Source organism: Argopecten irradians, chromosome 7 (assembly GCF_041381155.1).
Source record: "Argopecten irradians isolate NY chromosome 7, Ai_NY, whole genome shotgun sequence".
Lineage (NCBI taxonomy): Eukaryota > Metazoa > Mollusca > Bivalvia > Pectinida > Pectinidae > Argopecten > Argopecten irradians.
In genome coordinates this window covers 40,701,075-40,717,684 of record NC_091140.1, presented here as the reverse complement: position 1 = coordinate 40,717,684, position 16,610 = coordinate 40,701,075, and the positions used below count along the sequence as shown (strand labels likewise).

The window sequence follows — 16,610 nt, the reverse complement described above, 5'->3', positions numbered from 1 at the left end:
CATTTCAGACAATGATTTATAGTAAACCAGTACATATGTGCAAGTGAAAATGATATGCATGTAAAATTAATGATAGTTTGAAGTCTGACTTTTTTCAAATAAATCATTTTATCGAACAAATGGCAAGCAAACTATAACTGTATTTGGAAGTACATTTTTTATATTTGTAAATACACAATTACGTGATCACTACTCATCCATAATACTATTGTATTAATCGGCCAATGGCATGAATGAGGTATACACACGTGACTTGTTTTACTACGTTTTTATTACAAAAATAAATAAAAATATATACATTTATGAAATTGAATGTGGTTCCCGACTTTGGAGATAAAATCACTACCGGGAGGATAATCATCTTAAATGTTGAACCAATATTATATGTTTTACATGGCCATTAAGATCGTAATAAAAAAAATCCGTTATGCCTTTATTTTTGTAAATATATGGACAGGACAAGCTAACAAGTTAAGCTGGTTTCCCAATGTGTATTGTGTGCCTGTCCTGTGACCTTTGTAAGGATCTATACTGTGGTAGTGTTTCCGTCGTGCATTTATTCCTCGTGAGTTCCTCTGTCGTGGTTGGCTGTCTAGTCTCGGGGATAAATTCATGGTAGGGAGTATATATCTGATCATTTAGGAACGGTTAGGGATGGGACATTTCTTAGATAATTAGATATGGTAATTTGTATGGTAAGATTGTCGACTAGGCCTATGATGTTGTCTTTGTGCTGTAGATATTTCATGTAGTATTTCAAATTAATATAAATTCTAAATATTTTCAAATATATCATTTTATCAATGTACGAGGAAAGCAAACTATCACTATATGTCAAAATATAGTGATAGTTGAATCAGAAAGCAAACTATCACTATATTTGTCAAAATCATATCAGGATCACAGTGGCAGAACTCTAGTGGAAGTTCAACATGTGTTTTGAAGATGGCAGCTGTGGCGGCCATCTTGGACTTCGGATCCACTAAAAAATAGCAACAGATGGTCGGAACAATGTAAGGGTCATTTCATGCAAGTTTCACCTAAATCTCACCGATAGAACTTGAGAAAAAGTTCAACATGTGTTTTCAAGATAGTAGCTGCGATGGCCATCTTGGATTTCTGATCGACTCGAAAAATACCAACACTTGATCAAGTCGAAAAATACCAACACTTGATCAAGTCGAAAAATACCAACACTTGATCACGACCATGTCAGGACCATTTCGGGCAAGTTTCAGTCAAATCACACTGGTAGAATTTGAGAAGATGTTCAAAATGTGTTTTCAAGATGGTGGCTGTGGCGGCCATCTTGGATTTCGGATTGATCCGAAAAATACCAACACTTGGTCGGAACCATGACAGGATCATTTCAGGCAAGTTTCAGTCAAATCGTACAGGTAGTTCTTAAGAAGAAGTTCAAAATGCGGACGGTGCACGAGGACGGACGAACCATGAAGACTATAGGTCATTCTGTTCCATTGGGTCGGATGACCTAATAAAGATGAAAATAATTAGATGTTTGTATTATATACATGTTAAATCATTACAGTGTAAATGTAAATGCATGATTTACCTTCATATCTATCTAACAAAAAGTAAGACATGATGTAAGATACATATAGGACTTTATTGTACGCCTGTCAAATATGAGTTATACTTTAATATACCATCACAACCTCGCAATATGTGAAAACTCACAATACACTTTAAATGACAGCATATATGTAATATACATATTTGCAAAACAATAATTATATGACCGTGTTTAACAAAAACAAATGTAAAAACTTAAAGATGACCCGCTGCAAACCGAGCATAAATAATATTTATCATTTGGACAACAATTGATGTTAAGTTATGTATAAAGTCCAACCCAGTTAATACAAATTTTTGGGTAACCTTCAAACTCTGTCGTATCATGCCGGTGGTGTCATACTAAGTGGTTTAAAGGCCAATATACTTAACCTTTCTTTTTTGTAATAATTACATTTACAATGATCGAACATTGTACCAATTACCCAGAATAAAGATGAAAGATGTGAATTATGAAATTATTCCATGTAGATAAATCTATGAAATCGAACGGTCAAAAATTGTCTTGTAAACATACCTGACATCTTGAAACAGTCTACTTGCAAAACTGACAATTTCCAAAGTGTTTCGTATATAAGGACCTGGCACAAATGTATAACAAACAATAATATATAAATATATGTATTATTGCATCAAGGGTATGAAGTCTACGGTAAAGAAAAACGGACATATTTTCTAATCCTAGTTTTTTAATAAACAGGCCCTACACATATTACCTTAAAGAGAAACAATTGATACTGCAAAAATATACTTTTGTTAATGATAATTGTTTAAAGCTCCACCCATATTGAGATTGTTAGGCCCCATCCACTTTGTGTCTGAATTAGCTAATGAACTTTTGTAATGTTAGAATTGTTCAATTAAATGACAAATAGGATTGGTACAAATGAGTGAGTTGGGAGCTGAAAGTATGTGATATGGGAGTTGAGAGTATGTGATAGAGATAGTCTGTATCAGTGTTGGAGAGCGAGAGCTAGGACCTAGGTGTAAAAGATGTGCTGACCTTCACAAAGGACAAGGACTATGCCCAATATAGTGTAGGCCAGCGCCCAAATATAGACCGTAAACTTGTGAGCAATGGAAATAACTACTAGAAGAGGACAGCTCCTGTGTTTGGTTATCAACAATGAACAATTCACCAAGTGTGCAACCCAAAAGGGGAGGTTTCAGAAGGGCGTGACTTACGCTAATTCCCCAAACTAATTAGTCACATCCTGATGAATCTCCAAACTATAGAAATGGGGAAAATACCCAAAACCCCAGCAAACACTTGGTGACGTAAATACAGGGATATTGAATGCAATTTGTAGGGGATTTAAATTCCATTCATATAAAACGTATTTTTGTACTATCCAAGTTTGTATTAAGTGGGTATGACTGTATATATGTCTAATTAACACAAACATACATATAAATTCATTTGTTCAGTTGTCTGCACAATCATGATCAGTATCTTATTCCATATAGGGCATAGGGTCAAGGATTTGTTTTCAGATGCAATTATTATTTTGATTACTTTTAACCAGTTTTCAATTATCATAATAGTGTAAATAACTTGTTATTGAAGTAAAATACAAATTCATCTGTAATAGATGAAAATACCATTTGTCAGCAGTGTAGCATCTTTAAGTTTCAAATCCAAAGTATATGTGTACAAATGATGTTGACAATATGAGAAAGTAAAAATAAAGGGATTTATTACCACATATACTGTCGGGAATGGAAAAAAGAAGGAGGGGGATTCTGAGAAATACAGAAAGAAGAACAGATAGACAAAGAAGGAGCATGAACCACAGATGAATGTCGATTTGTGGAAGCCTGATAACACTTGTGTTTCATTCTTTTTTAAGTGCTTAATAGTAAATCATGCTGTTTTATCTCATTCATATACAAATTATGAATTTCTGCATAACAGATTAAAAAGAGACCGTGTCCATTTTTTTCAAATTCAACAGACTATCGGGTCCACTAACAGAATGGATAAGAAATATACAATGTAACATATATATATCACTGATTAGAAGATAAAAGGGTAAACAGTATCTACATATATAAAATCATCTTCAAATGGTAAACAAAATAGATATCACAGTCAGGTACACCATTTAAGCAACTGAAGGTAGTTTGTATTTGGGTCAAGGAACTGTATTTTCACACAGGAATTCTATTACGCTGGCAATAAAACTAATTTGAATGGCTTGAACGTAGATTCCGATTTCAGCGCTAACAAGAGGCCCATGAACCTAAAGGGTCATCTGACTATTGGAATTAAACAACCTATCATTGTATACAGTATTAGCTAACAATTTAGGCCATAAAACAGAGACCTTATTTGAAGCTGCAAGTTTCAAAAATATTTGATTATTTTTTTTTCATTTCAACGAATTTTATTGCAAATTACATGCAAACAAATTTGGCAAGAGGCAAAGCCTATATTAGCCATCTCCAAACAAATCCGGTATCGTACAATTACCGACAAAACATTTGGACATGTAACATTACATTATGAATGAATATTATTATTAGTGTATCTCCCCAACCTATCTGTACAAAAATCTAAAAAAAAACACCTTTTAGTTTCAGATATATATTCTGATATACATTGCAATAAATATATATTCTTTCTTAATTACAATTATCACAGCCATATAGTAGAGGTTTTAATGATTTTGACCTTAAAAGTACATAAAGGTCATTTATTTGTATCAATACTCTAGGCCTTATAGTCATTCATAAGAAGTTGTTTAAAGATCTGAGCCTTTTTGACCAATTATTTGAAAAGAAAACTTTGTTGGTAGCCCTTCATCTCAGCAAGCTGCAGGCCCAATATTGTATCTCTAGGCCTTTAAATCATTAATATGAACTCAACAATTTTGGTAGATCTTCATCCTTTTTTAGTCTCATTCCTCAGGCCCCCTCAAAGTCTGACGAACCATCTGTTAAAAGACTGTGTTCAAGCTAATGTTAACAAAAGAATTATCTATAACTGACAATAGAATATTTCTTTTCAAACTTTCAATATTAAAATCCAAAATGGCTGTCTGTCAGCCATTTTAATGATAGATCAGTCCAAAATGCTAGGACCTTTGTGGCGTCTATACATATGAAATCTGAGATAGATCCCTTCATTACTTTCAGAGAAATAGTGGTAACTATCAAAATCCAAGATAGCGGCCTGTCGGCAATCTTGTTGACCGATTGGTCCAAAAATGCAATATGCACAACTAGTGTCATTAACTTGGTCTTTTTGACGTTTTTATGTTTTCAAATGTTTAAATTTGTATGAACCAAAATAAGTATACAAGTATGTAGAGCATGCTGATAGATCACCAGCCTCACACCCTCTTGTAGGTGATCAGGTACTCCGGATAACATCTGTCCTTTTCAAACACAACAAATTCACGAAAAATCCAGAATTTCTCTACAACCATAGAGTCATAATTTCCTTCATGTGAATTGTCTGCACAAACATCTTTTCTGCAAGTTTTACAGGGGGGACGTTTGAAAGGAGCTGCTGGTTTTTTATTCAAAATATAGGGTTCTCCAAGACATATCCGGGTCAGGAACATCTTCTTCTCATTTATCTTGTCACGTTTACCGACATAGTCTGAAAGTATACAAGACACATAACCAACATAGTCTGTATGTAAACAAGACACATTACCAACATAGTCTGTAGGTAAACGAGACACATCACCAACATAGTCTGTAAACAAGACACATAACCACATAGTCTGTAAACAAGATACACATCACCAACATAGTCTGTAAACAACACACATTACCAACATAGTCTGTAAGTAAACAAGACACATTACCAACATAGTCTGTAGGTAAACGAGACACATCACCAACATAGTCTGTAAACAAGATACATCACCAACATAGTCTGTAAACAAGACACATAACCAACATAGTCTGTAAGTAAACAAGACACATAACCAACATAGTCTGTATGTAAACAAGACACATAACCAACATAGTCTGTAAGTAAACAAGACACATTACCAACATAGTCTGTAAGTAAACAAGACACATAACCAACATAGTCTGTAAGTAAACAAGACACATTACCAACATAGTCTGTAAGTAAACAAGACACATTACCAACATAGTCTGTATGTAAACAAGACACATTACCAACATAGTCTGTAAGTAAACAAGACACATTACCAACATAGTCTGTAAGTAAACAAGACACATCACCAACATAGTCTGTAAACAAGACACATTACCAACATAGTCTGTAAACAAGACACATTACCAACATAGTCTGTAAGTAAACAAGACACATTACCAACATAGTCTGTAAGTAAACAAGACACATTACAAACATAGTCTGTAAGTAAACAAGACACATCACCAACATAGTCTGTAAGTAAACAAGACACATAACCAACATAGTCTGTAAAAACAAGACACATCACCAACATAGTCTGTAAGTAAACAAGACACATTACCAACATAGTCTGTAAGTAAACAAGACACATTACCAACATAGTCTGTAAGTAAACAAGACACATACCAACATAGTCTGTAAGTAAACAAGACACATTACCAACATAGTCTGTAAGTAAACAAGACACATTACCAACATAGTCTGTAAGTAAACAAGACACATTACCAACATAGTCTGTAAACAAGACACATTACCAACATAGTCTGTAAGTAAACAAGACACATCTGTAAGTACAAGACACATTACAACATAGTCTGTAAGTAAACAAGACACATTACCAACATAGTCTGTAAGTAAACAAGACACATTACCAACATAGTCTGTAAGTAAACAAGACACATTACCAACATAGTCTGTAAACAAGACACATTACCAACATAGTCTGTAAGTAAACAAGACACATTACCAACATAGTCTGTAAACAAGACACATTACCAACATAGTCTGTAAAAAGACACATAACCAACATAGTCTGTAAAAACAAGACACATTACCAACATAGTCTGTAAACAAGACACATTACCAACATAGTCTGTAAGTAAACAAGACACATTACCAACATAGTATGTAGGTAAACAAGACACATTACCAACATAGTCTGTAAGTAAACAAGACACATCACCAACATAGTCTGTAAGTAAACAAGACACATTACCAACATAGTCTGTATGTAAACAAGACACATAACCAACATAGTCTGTAAGTAAACAAGACACATCACCAACATAGTCTGTAAACAAGACACATAACCAACATAGTCTGTAAGTAAACAAGACACATTACCAACATAGTCTGTAAGTAAACAAGACACATAACCAACATAGTCTGTAGTAAACAAGACACATTACCAACATAGTCTGTAGTAAACAAGACACATACCAACATAGTCTGTAAGTAAACAAGACACATACCAACATAGTCTGTAAGTAAACAAGACACATTACCAACATAGTCTGTAAGTAAACAAGACACATTACCAACATAGTCTGTAAGTAAAAGACAAGACAACATAAACAAGACAACATAGTCTGTAAGTAAACAAGACACATAACCAACATAGTCTGTAAGTAAACAAGACACATCACCAACATAGTCTGTAAACAAGACACATAACCAACATAGTCTGTAAACAAGACACATTACCAACATAGTCTGTAAGTAAACAAGACACATAACCAACATAGTCTGTAAGTAAACAAGACACATTACCAACATAGTCTGTAAGTAAACAAGACACATAACCAACATAGTCTGTAAGTAAACAAGACACATCACCAACATAGTCTGTAAACAAGACACATTACCAACATAGTCTGTAAGTAAACAAGACACATTACCAACATAGTCTGTAAGTAAACAAGACACATAACCAACATAGTCTGTAAGTAAACAAGACACATAACCAACATAGTCTGTAAGTAAACAAGACACATCACCAACATAGTCTGTAAGTAAACAAGACACATTACCAACATAGTCTGTAAGTAAACAAGACACATAACCAACATAGTCTGTAAGTAAACAAGACACATTACCAACATAGTCTGTAAGTAAACAAGACACATTACCAACATAGTCTGTAAGTAAACAAGACACATTACCAACATAGTCTGTAAGTAAACAAGACACATTACCAACATAGTCTGTAAGTAAACAAGACACATTACCAACATAGTCTGTAAGTAAACAAGACACATAACCAACATAGTCTGTAAACAAGACACATTACCAACATAGTCTGTAAGTAAACAAGACACATTACCAACATAGTCTGTAAGTAAACAAGACACATTACCAACATAGTCTGTAAAAACAAGACACATTACCAACATAGTCTGTAAGTAAACAAGACACATCACCAACATAGTCTGTAAACAAGACACATTACCAACATAGTCTGTAAGTAAACAAGACACATCACCAACATAGTCTGTAAGTAAACAAGACACATAACCAACATAGTCTGTAAGTAAACAAGACACATTACCAACATAGTCTGTAAACAAGACACATTACCAACATAGTCTGTAAGTAAACAAGACACATTACCAACATAGTCTGTAAGTAAACAAGACACATCACCAACATAGTCTGTAAGTAAACAAGACACATAACCAACATAGTCTGTAAGTAAACAAGACACATAACCAACATAGTCTGTAAGTAAACAAGACACATTACCAACATAGTCTGTAAGTAAACAAGACACATCACCAACATAGTCTGTAAGTAAACAAGACACATTACCAACATAGTCTGTAAGTAAACAAGACACATTACCAACATAGTCTGTAAGTAAAAGACACATCACCAACATAGTCTGTAAGTAAACAAGACACATCACCAACATAGTCTGTAAACAAGACACATTAATTACCAACATAGTCTGTAAACAAGATACATTACCAACATAGTCTGTAAGTAAACAAGACACATTACCAACATAGTCTGTAAGTAAACAAGACACATCAACCAACATAGTCTGTAAACAAGACACATTACCAACATAGTCTGTAAACAAGACACATTACCAACATAGTCTAAGTAAACAAGACACATTACCAACATAGTCTGTAAGTAAACAAGACACATCACCAACATAGTCTGTAAGTAAACAAGACACATAAACCAACATAGTCTGTAAAAACAAGACACATAACCAACATAGTCTGTAAGTAAACAAGACACATCACCAACATAGTCTGTAAACAAGACACATTACCAACATAGTCTGTAAACAAGACACATAACCAACATAGTCTGTAAGTAAACAAGACACATTACCAACATAGTCTGTAAGTAAACAAGACACATAACCAACATAGTCTGTAAGTAAACAAGACACATTACCAACATAGTCTGTAAGTAAACAAGACACATCACCAACATAGTCTGTAAGTAAACAAGACACATAACCAACATAGTCTGTAAGTAAACAAGACACATCACCAACATAGTCTGTAAGTAAACAAGACACATCACCAACATAGTCTGTAAGTAAAACAAGACACATAACCAACATAGTCTGTAAGTAAACAAGACACATAACCCAACATATTCTGGTAAGTAAACAAGACACATACCAACATAGTGTGTAAGTAAACAAGACACATTACCAACATAGTCTGTATGTAAACAAGACACATAACCAACATAGTCTGTAAGTAAACAAGACACATAACCAACATAGTCTGTAAGTAAACAAGACACATAACCAACATAGTCTGTATGTAAACAAGACACATAACCAACATAGTCTGTATGTAAACAAGACACATAACCAACATAGTCTGTATGTAACAAGACACATAACCAACATAGTCTGTAAGTAAACAAGACACATTACCAACATAGTCTGTAAGTAAACAAGACACATAACCAACATAGTCTGTAAGTAACACAAGACACATAAACACCCCAACATAGTCTGTAAAACAAGACACAATTTACACCAACATAGTCTGTAAGTAAACAAGACACATCACCAACATAGTCTGTAAACAAGACACATTACCAACATAGTCTGTAAAAACAAGACACATTACCAACATAGTCTGTAAGTAAACAAGACACATTACCAACATAGTCTGTAAGTAAACAAGACACATTACCAACATAGTCTGTATGTAAACAAGACACATTACCAACATAGTCTGTAAGTAAACAAGACACATTACCAACATAGTCTGTAAACAAGACACATTACCAACATAGTCTGTAAGTAAACAAGACACATTACCAACATAGTCTGTAAGTAAACAAGACACATTACCAACATAGTCTGTAAGTAAACAAGACACATTACCAACATAGTCTGTAAGTAAACAAGACACATTACCAACATAGTCTGTAAGTAAACAAGACACATTACCAACATAGTCTGTAAACAAGACACATAACCAACATAGTCTGTAAGTAAACAAGACACATCACCAACATAGTCTGTAAACAAGTAAACAAGACACCATTACAACATAGTCTGTAAGTAAACAAAGACACATTACCAACATAGTCTGTAAAAAACAAGACACATCACCAACATAGTCTGTAAGTAAACAAGACACATACCAACATAGTCTGTAAGTAAACAAGACACATACCAACATAGTCTGTAAGTAAACAAGACACATTACCAACATAGTCTGTAAGTAAACAAGACACATTACCAACATAGTCTGTAAGTAAACAAGACACATTACCAACATAGTCTGTAAAAACAAGACACATAACCAACATAGTCTGTAAACAAGACACATCACCAACATAGTCTGTAAACAAGACACATCACCAACATAGTCTGTAAACAACACACATTACCAACATAGTCTGTAAGTAAACAAGACCACATTACCAACATAGGTCTATGGAAACACTACAACCAGACACATACCTACACAGGTAAGTCTTAAACAAGACACACTTACTAACATAGTCACAGGTAAGGAATTACACACTACCTACACAGGTAAGGAATTACACACTACCAACATAGTCATGTAAGGAATTACACACTTACTACACATAATAAAGGTAATACACACATACCAACACAGTTAAGGAAGACACATTCAGAACTACACAGTAAACAGGAACACTACACACTAGTACTGTAAGGAATAGACACACTACTAACACAGTCTGTAAGGAATTAACACACTACTTACATTAGTAAGGAATTACACACTACTACCACAGGTAAGGAATTACACACAACTAACACAGGTAAGGAATTACACACTACTTACATGTCAAGGTAAGGAATTACACACTACCTAACACAGGTAAGTCAATTACACACTACCTACACACAGGTAAGGAATTACACACTACCTACACAGGTAAGGAATTACACACTACCTACACAGGTAAGGAATTACACACTACTAACACAGGTAAGGAATTACACACTACCTACACAGGTAAGGAATTACACACTACTAACACAGGTAAGGAATTACACACTACCTACACAGGTAAGGAATTACACACTACTACCTAACACAGGTAAGGAATTACACACTACCTACACAGGTAAGGAATTACACACTACTAACACAGGTAAGGAATTACACACTACCTACACAGGTAAGGAATTACACACTACCTACACAGGTAAGGAATTACACACTACCTACACAGGTAAGGAATTACACACTACTAACACAGGTAAGGAATTACACACTACTACACACTACCTACACAGGTAAGGAATTACACACTACCTACACAGGTAAGGAATTACACACTACCTACACAGGTAAGGAATTACACACTACCTACACAGGTAAGGAATTACACACTACTAACACAGGTAAGGAATTACACACTACCTACACAGGTAAGGAATTACACACTACTAACACAGGTAAGGAATTACACACTACCTACACAGGTAAGGAATTACACACTACCTACACAGGTAAGTAATTACACACTACTAACACAGGTAAGTAATTACACACTACTAACACAGGTAAGGAATTACACACTACCTACACAGGTAAGGAATTACACACTACCTACACAGGTAAGTAATCACACACTACCTACACAGGTAAGGAATTACACACTACCTACACAGGTAAGGAATTACACACTACTAACACAGGTAAAATATTGCATACTGCTGTTCTGTATGGTTTTATGTTATTTAATGTTGTTATGGTAGTCATGGTATAATGACCTGCAGTCAAAATACCATTTTGGTGAAATGAACCCCCCCCCATGGTAAAGTGAATTCCCCTTCTTAAAGTTACTACAACATTTAAATTCATGTGATTTCCAATCCTAGCCATAGATCTTCAAACTTTATCCCAATGGGGGTATATCATAAATAAAAAAAACCCAAAAAACATGAATTGAAATGTTGTAGAAGTGGGTTGGGAGGGGGGTCACTTCACCATTGGGGTGGGTGGGGGTCATTTCACCATAATGGTATTTTGACCCCAGGGTCATACTAAACATTGGCATGGACAATACACTGACATTTCCATGATACCAACAAATAATCTTCTATTTATTATCATTAATGAGACCAATTGTATTTTTTTCGCAGTCTTAAAATGAATAAACTAATACATACCTGCATATTGGTCAGACTTGGTTGAGCTTTCTGCGGTGTAAATGCCATTCCCGATGACAGTATTTCCTGCGAGTCTGTTGTCCAGGCCTTGTGCTGTGATTACTGCCACCCTGTCCTCGGGTGTACCATGAAATGTGTAATGCTCATTGACCTCAGGGTAAATATCCTGTAATAAGCACCGATCACACAGTTGGGTTGTAAGCACTGGTGCTTTTGTAGACACTGCAATTTGTTCCACTGGCACCAATGGTTTTCCTCTTCTAGCAGCCTTTAGAAATAAGTGGGCTCTGTTTTGAAAATATTTTTCAAACAAAACTGGGTTTTCTATACGTTCAATTTTAGTAACTTGAATATTCTTGTAACCCAACTGGGCTAATCCTTGAGCATCATTGCCAAATCCAAACTGAGCTGCATTCCAAGACTGAAGGACAATATTTTCTATGGCTTTGAAAACCTTTCTGTCAACTGGAATATAAACAGCATGACTGGAAGCTGTAGGAGGAAGGTGAAGGTTCCATATTTTCAATGGCTTGCTATTGTCATATTTGGTCCAATAGGAAGGGGCCATAGGAGATTTTTCATACATATAGTTGAAATATGCCTGTGTTCCCTTTGGAGGCGGAGGACGATTTTGTGGTGGTTTACCTCCCAAATGTAACGTTGGAAGCTTTACAGGTGGTACTGGTGGGGCTGTTAAATACATTTAATAACATAAGCATAGAGTGTTTAACATTGCATTTACTTAGATTGGTAATTAAAACTACAATTGTGTTTGCAATAGAGTTAATTCAGCAATTAGTGCTTGAGAAAAACACACTGTATTTCACCTAACAAGAGGCCCCATTGGCCTTAATGGACATCTGACCATTAATACAATATATAGTAGAACTGAAATATATAGTAAATTGGATGTTTAATGGTTTTAACCATTTTGACCCCTGTGACCCTGAATGAAGGTCAATGTCATTCATTTGAACAAACTTAAAAGTCCTTCATCCCAGCATACTAAAGGCAAAATATCAGTACCCTAGGCCTTTCGGTTATGAGAAAAAGTGGTTTGAATGAAAAATTTACGGACGGCGCACAACGATGGACGAAGCATGATGACAATAGGTCATCCTGACCCTTCAGGTCAGATGACACCCATTCGGTCAGATGACCTGAAAAAGGATTCTCCACTGTAAGTAGGTCTGTCTGTTCACCTTAAGTTGTATTTTCTGAAATTTTCACTCTATCAAATTTTTCTAAATCATATAATGTGTGAATATGGATGCATATCTATAATGGTTCAGACATTTATAAGGTATAAGGATATACACAGACCTACTCTAACACTTATACGGTGTAAGGATAACAACTCTAACACTTATACGGTGTAAGGATAACAACTCTAACATTTATATGGTGTAAGGACAACAACTCTAACATTTATATGGTGTAAGGATAACAACTCTAACATTTATATGGTGTAAGGATAACAACTCTAACATTTATATGGTGTAAGGATAACAACTCTAACATTTATATGGTGTAAGGATAACAACTCTAACATTTATATGGTGTAAGGATAACAACTCTAACATTTATATGGTGTAAGGACAACAACTCTAACATTTATATGGTGTAAGGACAACAACTCTAACATTTATATGGTGTAAGGATAACATCTCTAACATTTATATGGTGTAAGGATAACAACTCTAAACATTTATATGGTGTAAGGATAACAACACTCTAACATTTATATGGTGTAAGGATAACAACTCTAACATTTATATGGTGTAAGGATAACAACTCTAACATTTATATGGTGTAAGGATAACAACTCTAACATTTATATGGTGTAAGGATAACAACTCTAACATTTATACAGTGTAAGGATAACAACTCTAACATTTATATGGTGTAAGGATAACAACTCTAACATTTATATGGTGTAAGGATAACAACTCTTAACATTTATATGGTGTAAGGATAACAACTCTAACATTTATATGGTGTAAGGATAACAACTCTAACATTTATATGGTGTAAGGATAACAACTCTAACATTTATATGGTGTAAGGATAACAACTCTAACATTTATATGGTGTAAGGATAACAACTCTAACATTTATATGGTGTAAGGATAACAACTCTAACATTTATATGGTGTAAGGATAACAACTCTAACATTTATATGGTGTAAGGATAACAACTCTAACATTTATATGGTGTAAGGATAACAACTCTAACATTTATATGGTGTAAGGATAACAACTCTAACATTTATATGGTGTAAGGATAACAACTCTAACATTTATATGGTGTAAGGATAACAACTCTAACATTTATATGGTGTAAGGATAACAACTCTAACATTTATATGGTGTAAGGATAACAACTCTAACATTTATATGGTGTAAGGATAACAACTCTAACATTTATATGGTGTAAGGATAACAACTCTAACATTTATACAGTGTAAGGATAACAACTCTAACATTTATATGGTGTAAGGATAACAACTCTAACACTTATATGGTGTAAGGATAACAACTCTAACATTTATACAGTGTAAGGATAACAACTCTAACATTTATATGGTGTAAGGACAACAACTCTAACACTTATATGGTGTAAGGATAACAACTCTAACATTTATATGGTGTAAGGATAACAACTCTAACATTTATATGGTGTAAGGATAACAACTCTAACATTTATACAGTGTAAGGATAACAACTCTAACATTTATATGGTGTAAGGATAACAACTCTAACATTTATATGGTGTAAGGATAACAACTCTAACATTTATATGGTGTAAGGATAACAACTCTAACATTTATACAGTGTAAGGATAACAACTCTAACATTTATATGGTGTAAGGATAACAACTCTAACACTTATATGGTGTAAGGATAACAACTCTAACACTTATATGGTGTAAGGATAACAACTCTAACACTTATATGGTGTAAGGATAACAACTCTAACATTTATATGGTGTAAGGATAACAACTCTAACATTTATACAGTGTAAGGATAACAACTCTAACATTTATAAATGGTGTAAGGATAACAACTCTAACATTTATATGGTGTAAGGATAACAACTCTAACATTTATATGGTGTAAGGATAACAACTCTAACATTTATATGTAAGAACACTCTAACTTATAGGTGTAAGGATAACAACTCTAACATTTATATGGTGTAAGGATAACAACTCTAACATTTATATGGTGTAAGGATAACAACTCTAACACTTATATGGTGTAAGGATAACAACTCTAACATTTATATGGTGTAAGGATAACAACTCTAACATTTATATGGTGTAAGGATAACAACTCTAACATTTATATGGTGTAAGGATAACAACTCTAACATTTATATGGTGTAAGGATAACAACTCTAACATTTATAAGGTGTAAGGATAACAACTCTAACATTTATACAGTGTAAGGATAACAACTCTAACATTTATAAGGTGTAAGGATAACAACTCTAACATTTATACAGTGTAAGGATAACAACTCTAACATTTATATGGTGTAAGGATAACAACTCTAACATTTATACAGTGTAAGGATAACAACTCTAACATTTATATGGTGTAAGGATAACAACTCTAACATTTATATGGTGTAAGGATAACAACTCTAACATTTATATGGTGTAAGGATAACAACTCTAACATTTATATTGTGTAAGGATAACAACTCTAACATTTATATGGTGTAAGGATAACAACTCTAACATTTATATGGTGTAAGGATAACAACTCTAACATTTATATGGTGTAAGGATAACAACTCTAACATTTATATGGTGTAAGGATAACAACTCTAACATTTATATGGTGTAAGGATAACAACTCTAACATTTATACAGTGTAAGGATAACAACTCTAACATTTATATGGTGTAAGGATAACAACTCTAACATTTATATGGTGTAAGGATAACAACTCTAACATTTATATACAGTGTAAGGATAACATATGGGTAAGAAACAACTAACATTTATAAGGTGTAAGGATAACAACTCTAACATTTATACAGTGTAAGGATAACAACTCTAACATTTATATGGTGTAAGGATAACAACTCTAACATTTATATGGTGTAAGGATAACAACTCTAACATTTATAATGGTGTAAGGATAACAACTCTAACATTTATATGGTGTAAGGATAACAACTCTAACATTTATATGGTGTAAGGATAACAACTCTAACATTTATACAGTGTAAGGATAACAACTCTAACATTTATATGGTGTAAGGATAACAACTCTAACATTTATATGGTGTAAGGATAACAACTCTAACATTTATATGGTGTAAGGATAACAACTCTAACATTTATATGGTGTAAGGATAACAACTCTAACATTTATACAGTGTAAGGATAACAACTCTAACATTTATATGGTGTAAGGATAACAACTCTAACATTTATATGGTGTAAGGATAACAACTCTAAC

The 16,610-nt window shown here is 33.9% G+C and overlaps 1 pseudogene; it reads right to left on the bottom strand.

Annotated features, from left to right (window-relative positions):
• Positions 1–1,608: 1,608 nt before the first annotated feature.
• The window catches only part of LOC138328432 (protein mono-ADP-ribosyltransferase PARP15-like), a 50,731-nt pseudogene continuing 35,729 nt past the window's right edge, over positions 1,609–16,610 (bottom strand).